The sequence below is a fragment of the Lygodium microphyllum genome, chromosome 19 (genome assembly GCF_053477565.2).
Source record: "Lygodium microphyllum isolate KBCC chromosome 19, Lygodium_microphyllum_v1.1.10, whole genome shotgun sequence".
In the NCBI taxonomy this organism is placed as follows: domain Eukaryota; kingdom Viridiplantae; phylum Streptophyta; class Polypodiopsida; order Schizaeales; family Lygodiaceae; genus Lygodium; species Lygodium microphyllum.
This window is the reverse complement of record NC_141153.1, coordinates 141,552,255-141,568,028: the sequence shown is the minus strand read 5'-3', so window position 1 is coordinate 141,568,028 and position 15,774 is coordinate 141,552,255.

The following is a 15,774-nucleotide window of genomic DNA, read 5'->3' as shown; positions in this document are numbered from 1 at the left end:
AATGTATAAACACACCCATGTGAGGAGTAGTTGGCCTATCCCATGTGAGAATGGGGTAACCCATGATGTAAGCAAGCAACTTTTCTAAGCCTATAGAAGAGGCTTTATTTCACATTGTAAACACTACAATCAATCATTCTTTATCAATAGGTTTATGTTTCTACTTTCATTAAATTTTTCCCTTTCTCACTTTTCTCTCCACATATACACATTCTTTCTCACATACAATCATGAGAATTTTATGGTATTATCTTATGTAACTATGCTATCAAGTTCATGACCATGTGAAAATACAAAAATTCCAACATTAGAGTGTGTGTAAGCTATAAAAGGTTCAATGTTGCAACAAAGAGCGACAACTACCCTCTATCACACATTGAGAACATGCTTGAGAGAGATAGAGAAGGAAGCATATAGCTTCCTAGATGGATTCTCAAGATATAACAAAGTGTAGGTCCATCCAAATGAGATAGGCACAATATAATATTTGCTACTACCCAACAGGGAGTGTTTGCCTTTATAGTCATGTTCTTTAGCCTAACTAAAGCTCATGCTACCTTCCAATTGTTAGAATATCAAGCTCCCATTACTCTTCAGTCAGTCTATCTTTATGTCTGTGACCGACATTAGCTGGATACAGTTGTACACATGTGTGGCATTCAATAAGTCAGTGTAGTTAGTGACTCAACCATAGTTAGTCTTGGTTGGTCATACCTATGTGTATAAGTCTCTTTCAGTGTGTATGAAGGAAGAATAATGGATGAAGAAAAACAATGAGTTGAGGTTCATCTTTTGCTCCACTTTGTCTTCTCCCTCTCTTGCAACATGGTATCAAAGCATGAACGCCTGAAGCCTGAAGGCTTGGCAATGGCCATTTGACATCAAGGCATTAGATCTGAAGAAAACGTCAACAAAGGAGACTATGCCTACAACCTGTTTTTTTGCAGAAGCTATATCTTACTACAGAAATGGTTTTTTGAGAAACTACTTGCAATTCCTAACCATTTTGATGTGGTCTACAACTTTGCCGAGAAATTTGTTTCAAATTCCTCACAGATTTTGAGATATTCAGCATAGACCTGTGCAGACTGGCTATTTACTGCAATAAATAGTAGGTGATAGCATCATTTCTTAACTGAGAGCTCATCTGGGAGCTTGAAGAACTAATTACAAATCTAAAATAACAATGGTCTGTTGTGTATAGACAACCTACAGCATGTATGCATCTCTGACATGAGCTTGGAACTCTCAAACTTGTTCATGAGTACCATTGAAACATAGGTATATGCTGGGAAGTCATATGGACTTGATGTCATGCATTGGAGCTGGGATTTTATGTTGGAAAATATTCAGATATGGAATTTTTTAATGGTAGAAAACTGTCATGAAGTCTTGAATTGCAAGAAACTATCCTGAATTGCAGGAAACTATCCTGATCTGTAGCAAGAAACTATCTTGAACTGCAGGAAATTGCAAGAAACTACCTTGATCTTTGCATGAAACTCTCCTGAATTGTAGGAAATTGCCTTGAATTGTCAAAAACTATCATGAATTGCAGGAAACTGTCTTGAATTGTAGGAAATTATTTTGAATAGTAGGAAACTGGTCCTGAGCTGCAGGAAAAGGAGTTAGATACTTACAGGTTGTATACATCACTGAATATCTAAGCTGAAACTATGGAAAATGCTAAAGGCACTGAAAATATTGCTCAAATTGTGGGAGAAAAGTTGAACAACAAAAATTTTGTCTTTATGGAAGTTCCATATGAAGAATTTTTTGATTGGCAGAGGTTATTGGGACTTATGTACCAAGAGATGAGGATGAACCTGCAATTCTTGAAAGGAATTCAACAAATGATTAGAAAAGGGATCATAAGCTATGGACTGAGAGAGCATGCAAGGTGTTACATTGGTTTTTCTTATATATATCAAATGCTATGGTTATACAAATTACTGGATGCAATTCCCCAAAGGATGGATGGGACATACTCATGAAGATTTATGAAAATGTAACACATGCAAGAAAGATTAAGCTAAATCAACATTTCAATAACGTGTCTATGAATGTCAGAAGCATTCAAGCCTACACTACAGAGATCAAGAACATAGTGGATCAGCTTGCCACTATTGAATCTTCAATGTTTGAGAATGATATAATTGCAGTGACACTGAATAGACTTGGCAAATAATATAAAGAATTTGATATGTCTATTTCTATGAGAGTTGAACCCCCTAATTGGGATGAGCTGATTGCTTTGCTTCTGCATGAGGAAGTTAAGCTTGGACTGAATACAAGTTCTAGTATGTCTCAAGCAGAGACATTGTTCTTTACTCTAGCTAGTGTGGTAAAGGCGGTAGAGGCTGTGACTCTTTTCGAGGTCGAGGAGATACTTGAAACACTTATGGACAACAACAACGGAATGCCTAGCATGGCATGATACATAGGGCCAGCATGGATTTGGCAGTTTTTGAGGTAGGGAGAGATTCCCTAGAGGCAGAGGAGGATCCTGACAAGTCAAATGATCAGCCCAACATGGATAAGGACTATCATTATTGCAGTAGATATGGGCATATAACCAAATATTTTCATAAGAAGCAGGCTGACATGAAATCCAATGATAGAAAACATGGAAATCATGTTTCATTTAGCAGGGTTCTTGATGATCAAGGTGACAGGTTGTTTGCCATGCAACATGTGTCTAAGAATGCATCTAGGAAAAACAGAGATGAGAGATGGTACATTGATTTAGGGGCTTCAAATCATATGACACCCCATGGAGAATGGTTTGATGAGATGGTTGCAGGTTTGCATAGAGATGTTTATACTAGGGATGACACCTAGCATACTATTCATCATAAAGGAGTTGTACCTTTGTTGATGCTTGATGGCAAGAAAATGAGTGTGCATGATGTAATGCATGTACCTACAATAACCAAGAACCTTTTGTCAGTTGGACAGATGGCAGAATAGAATCTGTAGGTGAGATTTAATAGAGATGGATACTTTGTTGAAGAATATGGTAATGGCTGCAAATTGATTGCTAGAGGCCGAAGAGATGGTAGAATGGTTACTCTTGATGCGTCAATTTCAGAATTGAAAGTAGCCATGTTTGCACATGATGATGGTGCTATATGGGATGTTGAGATGTGGCATAAGTGGATTGGCCATGTGAATGTACAAAAGCTAAAATATATGTAGCAAAAGGAGATTGTGCTTGGACTGCCTAAGTTCAAGTATCATAGCTTTGGACATCATGTGATGCAAGTTAGTTTGGAAAGCAGACACTATTTCCATTTATGAGACATGTATGGAATAGCTCACGACCCTTGCAGTTGGTACATTCAAATGTATGGGGTCCGTCTCACAATGTTTAGTTTGGTGGTGCTCGTTACTATGTATCCTTCATTGATGATTTTAGCAGGTACACTTGGCTTTACATACTGAAACATAAGGATGATGTGTTTGATGCATTCAAGGACTTCAAGAAGCATGCTGAAAATGAGTTGAGCTATAAAATTTCATATCTTAGATGGAGGTGGAGAATATGTCTCTAATTACTTTGACATGTACCTTACTAAATATGGGATTAGAAGGAAGTTAACTTGTAGCTATACACCGTAGCAAAATGGTCTAGCAGAAAGGAAAAATAGAGTACTGATGGAATCGGCAAGAGCTATGCTGAATGAGAAGAGTTTGCCAAATGGTTATTGGGCTGAAGCACTAATGACTGCTATCTATGTGCCGAATAGAACCCCTATAGTAGGGATTCATGATGTAACTCCATATGAGAGGTTGTATGGTCATAAGCCTGAAATTTCACACTTGAAGGTATTTGGTAGCATTGCATATGTGGATGTCACTGATGAAAAGAGGAAGAAATTGAATCCTAAAGCTGTCAAAAGTGTATTCCTTGGTTATGCACAAGACCAAAAATCTTACAAGTGCTATGTACCGTCTACACATGAGACATTGATTAGCATAGATGTTTTTTTAATGAGTTGGCATCATGGTATGGTAATCATGTACCTATAGTGAGAACATCTATGAGTGGTCCTACAGGTGATGGGTCACCTACAGTAAGTCCTTGGCTAGGACGCTTGCAAAGTCGTACTCCTACATCCACTGACACTGATATGTCAATGAGGGGAAGATTGGATAAGGAAAAATAAAAGATGCTTGTTGAGGATGTGACAGGTCCACTTGCAATAGGATATGAGTCATCCAACAGTGACAATTTGGATAGTGAGTTGGGCATTCCGTCTGTTATGACGCGTGGAGCAAGGCAGAGTTGTTATGTATTGTCTCATGAGAGGCAAGCTCAGAGTGAGCCATAGTTATGGAGATCTAAGAAAGTCAGAAAACTAGTTGACAGGTTTACATACACTGGTTATTCAGCCCGCCATTATGCATATATGGCTAGTGTGACAGGTTACAAAGAACCTACAAAGTTTGATGATGCAGTTAGAGATGCTAACTGGTGTGCTACCATGGATGAGGAGTATGCAGCCCTGGTTGAAAATGAGACATGGAAATTGGTTGAGTTTCCTGAAGGCAAAGTCCCCATTGGCTGCAAATGGGTATACAAGATTAAGTGCAAGTCAGATGGTTCATTAGAACGCTATAAGGCCAGGCTGGTTGCAAAAGGATATGCGCAGCAATATGGACTTGATAATGAGGAGACTTTCAATACAATGGCTAAAATGGCAACAGTTAGAAGTGTCATTGCTTTGGCATCATGTAAAGGCTAGAAATTATGGCAAATGGACGTCAAGAATGCTTTCTTGAACAATGATTTGGTTAAGGAAGTATATATGGAGAGGCCTGAAGGCTATCTTCACCCGGACTTTCCTACACATCTATGTAAGCTAAAATTGGCTTTATATGGACTAAAACAGGCACCTAGAGCATGGAATGCTCGGATCAACGGTTATTTACAGCAACATGGATTTAGATTGGGTGATGCAGATCAAATTCTGTTCACAAAGAAGAGAAATCATGGATATGTGTTTCTAGTGGATTATGTAGATGATCTTATTGTCACTAGAGATGATGAAGAGGGCACTACTGAAATTAAATCATGTTTATAAGCTACATTCAGAGTCATATACCTTGGTGAGCTGAAGTATTTTCTTGGAATTGAGGTAGTCTCTACGCCTCAAGGTATATAACTGCTATAGAAGTAGTATGCTCATGACATGTTATAGAAGTATGGTATGGCTGAATGCAAGCCTATGGAGATACCTCTTGATTAGAATGTCAGGTTGTAGATTGATGTTGGGAATGACATAGAGAATGTGACCATGTATCTATAGATGGTAGGTAGCTTGATATACTTGATTATTACCCATTTCGTGCATAAGGAAGGTGTGGTGAGTGTGGCTTAGGGGGACACTCGGGGAAGTTACTGTATATATATCCTCTACATCACATGCGTTCAAGACCTATTTATAAATATCCTTATCTATGAATTTTTCCTAAATAAAACATAACCCATTTCTATTCAATATGTAAATAACCCCTTTATATTACACCCTTCTGTTTGTAAAAAATGTATAAAAATGGTATTTTAAAAATCTCTTATTTTGAACCCACGTGATGCACACATATATTCATGAGTAACTTACTCGAGGGGAAACAGATTTAACCATAGGCAAGTGTGACCTCCCTAGGTATGTCCTACAATTGATGTGCCCTATGTGCGATGTGGAGAATCAAAATGAGCTAGGGATTTAGGAGTGCAATCAGGGTCCACCACCGGGGGACACACCTAACTTGAGAACCCCTAGATGCACTGGCTATGGCCTACATGTAGTGAGGTGATTTGATTGCTTTCCTTGTGATTTCCTTCTCTTCTCTTTTCTTTTTCCTTTTTTTTTTTGGAATTACATAAATATGACAAGAAGCTAATCTTTGTCATTCGAGCTCTCTCTTGTGTCCAAGCTTTGAAGATCTCTTGAGAATAGATACATTGAGCCTATACTACTATCCTTTGAGTGCATCAAATCAAGAATTCTATGTATTAGATCTTGTGTTATGAAAGAGTAACTCTTCATACCTAAACATGAACATGCTTAGCTACATTGCTAGGGATTCATCTTTAAGATAGTTATAGGATGTGCATATGAAGGGCTAAACTTAATTACGTAGGGCAGTTCAATGAGATGAATCCTATAAACGCAACGATAGGACTTAACGTGACATATTTAGGGTTTAAAGGTAAATGAGCCAGACTATTGTTACACTCATGGGAGGACCTTGAGACAAGTAAAACACTCGTTGGTCTCTATTCTACATCTAGCCTCAATAGAGCTGAGAAAACCTTGAAGATATCACCTTTAACCATGACACAACTCGATGTTAATACAAGAGAGCTCGAGTGTCATTTTTCCAAGACAAGAACCTTGGACTATAGGCTAGCAAGTTAGAACAACTACCATATGAGAACTATCGGATATAGATCCAATTGCATAATTTCTTGCTCCCATCACATAGGAGTGGGGTAAAAAAGAAGGTATTCCCTATCCCTCGGAGGATATTGGAAATTGCTGCCAACGCAAGAAGGAAAAATGCTAAGCGTCAAAGATAGGGACTCCACCTTAGTAGATGTCCCAAGCACTCGCTTGCACCATTGTTTGTGCTTATAAATTTAGGAACATTTCTTGTAAAAAAGTTCTAGAACCCAAAACTCATAAAAGAAATGGGAATAATGAATTAGGTTAAACTTTTAGAAGGCACACCAAACCACCCCCAGTTGACCGCCAACACTAGCCAAGGGGGTTCTAAATAGCCGTGTGATGGGAAGGTGGACCAAACCTACCCATGAGAGGTCTCTCTGTGGGTTGGATTGAATATAGGAGGAGGTTTAGATGCCACGAGGGGTTTGGCTGTAAATTCCATGCCTCTAGTGTTGAGATATCGAGCTCCACTCGTGATATGCCAGGGTGACCGTTGTGCATTTATGTCACCGACTTGTTAGCTATAGATGCCGTTGATACACCGCTCATGAATAATAGCTAGATGATAGCTATCCTTATCTACTCTAGTTTGTGGCTCAGTTAGTATGCCACCTTAGTTAGTTGAGTTTGGTTTGAGACCCATATATAGGGTTCTTCTATTTCTATGTACTAGAGTTCTTTTGGCTTACACAACTAAGAAGAGGAAAATTGTTTTCAGCCTCCACCTGTGTGTGTATTCCCCCATTGTGCAAGCAAGAAAGCTACAAGTGAGACTCCTTCCTTCTCTCCCACAATCATGACATGGTATCAGAGCCTTGTTCGTGGTAAGGAGCTCAAGAAATCAAACCAAGTTTGCGGCGTTCTGGTAAGAGGACCAGTGTTGCTTTCATTTTTCAAGTTTGGGAGCAAGTCTCTGCAGCAAGTAGCACAGCCGGGAAGTGCAAGAGTGCATTGTCTCAGTGCAAGGTTCTTGCAGGAGCATGGCATAAAGCAGCAATATTCATGTAGTCATACCCCACAGCAAAATGGAATTGCAGAAAGAAAAAATAGGCATATTGGAGAGGTATCTCATGCCATGCTCAATGAAAAAGACCTACTAGATTTTTACTGGGCTGAGGCATTTGCTACAGCAGTCTACATAATGAACAGGACTCCCACTGCAACAATACATGGCATGAATCCAGAGGAGAGGTATACTGGTAGGAAACCAGATATTTCTCATTTGAAGATTTTTGGTTGCATTGCCTATGTTCATGTGCCAGATGAGTTGAGATCCAAGTTGGATCCAAAAGCTGAGAAGTCCAGATGAGTTGAGATCCAAGTTGGATCCAAAAGCTGAGAAGTGCATCTTGATTGGTTACTCTCTGCAGAGCAGAAAGGGTATAGATACTATAACCCTTCTACTCGTAAGTTTACAGTGAGTAGAGATGTTGTTTTTGATGAGATGAGTAGCTGGTATAAACCAGTAAATGTGATTGATAATGTAGATGCACAAAATGGTAATGCTACACATAATTCATAGTAGCAGTCACAAGATATTAGTGGACCTGGAGCGTCCTTTAGCAGTGATTCACATTCTTTTCCATGGACAGGCAGATTGAGATCAAGAGAATCTTCTCAAAGCAATGCAAATAGTGGTTTGCAGGTATCACGAAAAGGAAATAGAAGGTAGATCAGCCCATGTTTGATGTGAATGCAGGTCACTCTTATGTGGATGGTGAATCGAGTGGCTCAGAATAGAGCATTGATGATGAGGTGGGTATTCCTTCTATTGTTACACCTGGAGTAAGGAAGACCAGGGATGTTTTGAGAGCACCTGGGAGTAAACCTACTTTGTGCAGGTCTACCGGAGCTAGGTATCCTGTGGATAGGCTGAAATATGATGGATTTACAGCCATTCACTATGCATATATGGTCAAAGTGATACAGGAACCAAAACCCATTTCTTTTGAACAAGCCATGGGAAAAGAAAAATGGGAGAAAGCCATGGATGAAGAAATGGATGCCTTGGAAGCAAATGCTACATGGGAATTGGTACCTTTGCCTAAACATAAGAATGCAATTGGTTGTAAGTGGGTTTATAAGGTGAAGCACAATGCAGATGGTTCTGTGAACAGATACAAGGCAAGATTAGTAGTCAAGGGGTATGCACAAACATATGGCATTGATTATGAAGAAACATTTAGTCCGGTTGCAAGGATGGCAACCGTAAGAGCAGTCATTGCTATGGCTGCATCAAAGGGATGGTATTTACATGAGATGGATGTAAAGAATGCCTTCTTGCATGGTGATTTGCAAGAAGAGGTATATATGGAGCATCCACCAGATTATGTGCATGCTGTTCATCCTGAGTTTGTTTGCAGGTTGAAGAAAGCCTTGTATGGCTTGAAGCAAGCACCTAGAGCATGGTCTGACAAGATAGGACAGTATCTTGTCACTATTGGCTTTCAGATTTCCAAGGTAGATTTCTCACTTTATGTGAGAAAAATAGAGAAAGGTATTATGCTACTTGTCATTTATGTTGATGATTTGATTATGACAGGTGATGGTGATGAAGATATCCTTCATGTGAAAATGCTATTGAAGCAGAAGTTTGAGATGAAGGATTTGGGAGAGCTGCGTTATTTCTTGGGCGTTGAGGTGATTAGATCACCAAGTGGGATATGGCTCTTGCAGAGGCAGTATGGATTGGACATGTTGTCCAAATATGGGATGACAGGTTGTAAGACTATTTCAGTTCCTTTGGAGCAGAATGTGAAGCTGAGCGCAGATGCAGGTGAGCTTCTGGAAGATCCTACTACGTACAGACACATAGTAGGAAGTTTGATATATATGACTATTACCAAGTCAAATTTGAGCTATGCTGTTGGATTGGTAAGTCACTTTATGCAGGGTCCAAGGAAACCGCATTTGGATGCGGCTAACGCATACTCAGGTATGTGAAGTTCACATTGCAGTATGGACTATTTTATGAGACTGGGGTTCAAATACAGTTGCATGGATACACTGATGCTGATTGGGCTGGTAGTATTTCTGATAGACGATCTACCAGTGGATATGTGTTCTCTTTTGGGAGTGCTGCAGTCACTTGGAGCAGCAAGAAACAGCCTACAGTTGCCTTGTTGAGCACAGAGGCTGAGTACAGGGGTACAGCAATGGCTGCATGTGAGGTAGCTTGGTTGCATAAGCTACTTTATGATATGCATCAGCCTATAGATGGGCTAGTTGTCATTTATTGTGATAACATAAGCAGTATAAACTTGGCAAATAACCCAGTCTATCATGCTAGAACAAAGCACATTGAGGTGCATTTTCACTATGTGCGGGAGAGGGTTTTACTAGGTCTTATTGATCTAGTTTATGTCAGCACAGAGGATCACATAGCTGACATATTCACGAAGGCATTGGGTGCAGAGAAGCTGCGCAATTTCAGAAACCTGCTTGGTGTGCAGGAATTGGGATTGAGCTTGAGGGGGAGTGTTGAGATATCGAGCTCCACTCGTGATATGCCAGGGTGACCGTTGTGCATTTATGTCACCGACTTGTTAGCTGTAGATGCAATTGGTACACCGCCCATGAATAATAGCTAAATGACAGCTATCCTTATCTACTCTAGTTCGTGGCCAGCTTTATGTTTCTGATGTGGATCACTCACTTTATGTGAGAAAGGGAGATGCAGGTTTGGTCATCATAGTCATCTATGTGGATGACTTGATTATTACAGGTGATAGTGATAGTGGGATTGTTGAAGTCAAGGATTTTTTGAAGAAGAAGTTTGAGATGAAGGATTTAGATGAGCTAAGGTACTTCCTTGGCATTGAGGTGATCAGATGTGATGATGGTATATGGCTGTCCCAAAGATAGTATGGCTTGGATATGTTGTCCAAGTATGGTATGACAGCATGCAAACCACTTTCAGTCCCATTGGAGCAGAATGTAAAGTTAAGTGGTGATGTTGGGGATGAGATAGAAGACCCTACTATGTTCAGAAGGATAGTGGGGAGTTTGATATACATGACCATTACAAGGCCAGACTTGAGCTACGCTGTTGGTCTTGTGAGTCAGTTTATGCAAGTACCTAGAAAGCCACATTTGGATGCAGTCAGACGCATATTGAGATATGTGAAGTCCACATTACATTATGGACTTTTTTATGAGGCAGGTACAGATGTACAGGTGTTTGGATACACAGATGCAGATTGGGCTGGTAGTATGTCTGATAGAAGATCTACCAGCAGATACATGTTCTCTCTTGGTAGTGCAGCAGTTGCTTGGAGCAGCAAAAAGCAATCTACAGTTGCTTTGTCGAGTACAGAGGCTGAGTATAGAGGTGCTGCTGTTGCAGCATGTGAGGTAGTATGGCTACAAAAGTTAATGGCTGATTTAGATGTACAAGTGGAAGGTCCAGTTGTCATCTATTGTGACAACATGATGTAACGTGTCTCCTAGTATCATCTTAGCAGTCCATCGAAAAGGATGTCTAGAAAGCTCAGCCCGGTACTCCCATGGAATGATATGGGACTTGCGATCTAGGTCTTCCCGTGTCTGCCACGTAGCGGAAGTATCCTGGCCGTTCCCACTTAGGATCGACCGAAATTGGGGTTTTCTTGATTGGTCATTACCTAACAGCATCTAGCGTCGGACCCAAGCGAACTACTTTACACAGAAACACCAGGTCCGAAGCGGATTCATGCTGCACTTGGTTCAAGGAGAATGGGAAACAAGAGGGATGCAAAGCTCAACCTCTCTGCCATAAGGCATAGTCCCATTCCGTTCCCCTACAACAGCGTAAATCGGTTAAGACATAACTCTAGGTCATCGCTTTCGTTATTCGTTTTCTTTGACGATCATCCGGCTGTTCTTTGAGAAAAGTTCCCGGCTAACCGGGACCACCCAAGCGCAGGACGGACCTATGGCCCATCCTCCGCACTTTCCTCGGTTTGTTTTAGTTATGTAATTATCTAACACATTAGTTTGACATGTAACAACCAGCTTCTTTAACTAATCCGTTAAACACTGGTTCCTTCACATAATCTTATCATGTGACATAGAAAACAATATCAAACAAGTTCTTTATTAACATATCATCATTTTTATCTTTGAAATACAAGGAGTTCTGCCCGTAGGCTTGTCCATAATCTGCCCGAAGGCTATCCAGTAATCCACAGTGATCACTATTCCAAGCTTCTGCCCGTAGACTAGTATGCGGGCCTCGAGATCCAATCCCGAGTCACGTTAGCCTCTTGCGTAGGACCCGAAAGGTGAGGGATTTATGGCCAGAGCCCCCATGGCACCCAAGCGTCCTCTTGCTCCAATTAGAGCTCAACACAGAGACCTCTCGCGACGGGTTCGGTCCACGTTCCCTGCGCCGTCAACAACCCCCTTGGTTAGGGTCAGGCAGGCAGTCGGGGGTAACTGAAACTGCCTCTCCCTTCAGGCCTTTAACTTGAAGTATAGGTATTCATTTAATTTGTAATTCATAATTCAAACAGTGCTCTAAAATATCTAGGAAGCACAAACATTTCCATAAAACGACCGTGTTGTTTGGCAAACTGCTAAGGAATTATTCTTTCCTTTTGAGTGTATCAGCACTCGTTTCCAAGGTGTCTTGTAACTTGGCGAGATCCTTTATATTTCGGGTTAGGGCGTACCTTATTAACCCAACTTGTCAACCCTAAAGTTCATTAGATACTTTAGTTTTCGATTTATAACTTTCCTTATTTAGAAGGATATCCAAGAATACATCTATTTGCAAGATAACTTGAGTAAGGATCTGCCATCCTTGTTGAGGTTGTTTACCCTTTCATCTTGTGAATCAGTCACAAGACTACATGATTTCGTACTTGCTGCGCAAGTCCTGGTTTGAAATAATCCGTTTTAGTTTCTTTAAGCTGACATATGTCGAACCTAGGGTTTCTTTTTAAGAACCTCAGGGACAAACCCTAGTCCTTTATCGTTACGAATTTATTGACCCTACAATAAGGAAAGTAGTCAAGTGCTTAAGGTATAAACGTTTCTTTGGTCTTTAAATCATTTTCGAGGCGTATTTTTCTCTTCAGCATGGTATTTCTAAGTTTAGATTGGCTTAGTTATCTTTTGGAAGGTAATATTGATCACCTCGTCACCATTTGTTATCCTTGTGATAATTAATTTTTCAATCGATGAATTCAATTTAACCTTCCTTTTTCCTTGCAAACAAAACTCATGCCAAATAATAATATTTTCCTTGCTAAGAAATGCAATTAGCAATGATAACTTCCTAGTAACTTGAGTAACGAGAAAAAAAACCTTTCATGAATTTCATAATGAATCGTTGCTAAAGGAATAGGGTTAATGGTGCAAGATACAATTTTTATATCTTCAGGATTTAACTGAAATATACTACTATAATAAGTAGATGATCTTGCTCGTAATTCTTTATAATGCATGATGCTATTCGAATGAAACTATGTTCTATACATTATCATTTGTTCAATTAGACTAAACTCCTTCATTGTAAATAACTCGAAAAAATATATCCTATCCCTAACAATTTCTCTTTGCATGATTGATTTAAAACTGATTTAAAACCAAGAAGGAAAAAAAACCTGGTTTTGCGGTGAGATATCTACATGGATACCAGGAGATGATCCTCCCGCAGCTACTCCTTGGACTTTCTTAGGCGGCATCGCAGTTCGATCGTGAAGGCAGCTTTTGCTCTTTCTTCTGGATTTCCACCGTCTATCTTTCGAGGCAAGAAGTCGTTCAAAAAGTTGACCACCAGAAGGGATAATAAAAATCCTAGCTTCTTCGGAGAGAAAAAGGTTTGTAAGCTTACCAATAATATGGCAGAATACAAAGCCCTGATTATGGGTTTGAATATTGCAAAGAAGGGTGGTATCCGCCAGTTATTGGTGAAAGGGGACTCTCGGTTGGTTTTAAACCAACTCAATGGGACGTACATGGTCCGGAACCCCATCCTTTGCATGTACCATCATACTGCCATAGCCCTGCTAGACGAATTTGATAGAGTGTCTTTTCAGCTGATTCCACGAAATTGGAATCAGTTTGCCGATTCATTGGCTAATTTTGCGTATGAAGAAGACCTCTTCTTTAATTGTGGCCCTTGTCTCGATATATCTATTGATGGTGAGACAGGACCTGGTCGTTTGTGGGGTATGCTTTCTGAACATGCCCTCTTTGGCAGACGATGGTTGATCTGGGTGATACAGAGGGTAGGCGAGACTCATCTGCCTTTATTATCTTGGACCCACAGACTGATTAGACGACACGTGATGCGAACACCTCTTGCAATATACGCAGGAGGGATGGGTCATAATTTAATGCACCTAGTTTAGGGCTACGAGCCTCTGTTCCCCTGGGAATGGTATGCTTTGATGTCTATCATAGTTGCTTCCAGGAGGATGTTATGCGTAGTATTGTTTGATTTCATTAGGCCAAGAGGGCCGATTCAGTTTTGTAGTGAAGTGTTTTATTTCATTAGGTCAAGAGGGCCGATTCAGTTTTGTAGTGAAGTGTTTTATTTCATTAGGCCAAGAGGGCCGATTCAATTTTGTAGTGAAGTGTTTTATTTCATTAGGCCAAGAGGGCCATTTCCCTGTCTAGTGCGGGTGCGTTTAATTGGGTTTTTGTTTTAAGTGTTGTGCTGGACAGGTTTTGTGATTCGTGGAATTTGTTGGAGCCTGGAGGAGCCTTTGCTGCGATGGAAGCTTCTTGTGGCCAATCCAGGTGATACCTCTCCTTTACGAGTACTTTTCTTTCCTGTTATATGTGTATTTGTACTTGTCGAGGGGATATATTTTTGTTGGGGACTAGCAACCAAGGCATGAAGTCCCAGGTTTAGGCTAAGTATGATTGAGGGAGGTCGGAGTAGTCATTGCCTCCTGTAAAGACATTGTCAGGCATCGAAAGACCTGTTTTAGAAGGAAGTCCTAGTGGCCCTGTTCTGCTAGCCTACTAGATAGCCATTCTAGGAGTTCTTGTTAGTAGTGAGGCAGTTAGAGAAGCCTGCCAGAAGATAATGATGATGATGTTAAGAAACCCTGTACATCCGACAAGATGAATATAAATACAAAGGTGTGTAAAAAGGGGTTCTAACCCCTATCAAAGAAAAGAAATGAAATGAAAATGTATAGGCAGTTGATCATCGCCTTGCGAAGGCCTGGTAGGTTCCTGGGGACGAATCAGACCCAGGGCCGATACCTTGTCTTCCTAGGGGTGGCTTCTTGCTGGAAAAAAATGACAAAACAATGAAGGTTGGAGCGAAAATAAAAGTGAGCATTAGAAAAGGATTAAGTGTCGCCTTACGAGGGCTTAGTAGGTTCTTGGGTGCCGAGACAGGTCCTGAGGCCGATGCCCTGTTCTCCTTGGGTCACTACGCTCAGCTCCCTCCTTTTTACATGCCCAAGTATGATGGATAAAATAAAAACCCTAAAAGAAGGAATGTATTAGAAGAAAATACTCCTTCATCAGGCTATAGGAGTCCTCGCCTTGTAGGAGCTCATAGTTATGTTGTCTTTAGTTGGTAAGTAGTTCGGACTACCACTAGGGCAACCTCTTTGATACGTTTTTCAGTTTGGCTGTGTTGGAGCAGTTGGTTAGTGACTCGCTTCGGATCTTCTATTAGATGATGCTAGGCCGACTCCTTCTGGATGTCATGCCTTGGTTCTATCCAGGGGTAGGGGGAGCATTGTACTGAGTTTTATTATATATTTGTTTTGTATCAGTTTGATGCTTCTTTGGTTGTTTATGTGCAGATATGTTCGTGGATTCGACGGGCTGAGTCGCCCTTTCCCGTGGTCGCCAATGAGAGCGGAATTTTGGTGCCAAAAAGTGCTTAAAAATAGTTAAAAATTATGAATATCAAGGGAAAAATATTCAACGTCAAAGACGGCGGCTCGATCTAGGACGATTTTAAGCACCAAAGTGCTTTAAAGGTGCCGAAGCGAAACTTGTTGATTTTTCATAATTTTTCAGATAGTTGTGCGGATTGACACGAGCTATTGGCCAATGCGGAATGCTAAGCCGAACGCCCAGGATTTTTCAGAGCTCAATTCCGAGTCCGGACGGGGAAATAGCCACAAAGTGGGCAAGATTTGAAAAGGTGGACCAAAGTTTGGCCAAGTGGTCATAACCTTTGGGGGGGCATGTAGCATTTGAATGTGGCATCAAATCGTGGCATTTTTGAGGAGGCAAAAAACGTCGAAGAAGAGGGCGCCATCAGGCGCCGAAAAATGCGCTTGATGGAGATGGAGGCATCATGCAACCTCAATACAACCCATCACAATGATCATGGCCCTTGCTTCCCCTCTGTATGCTG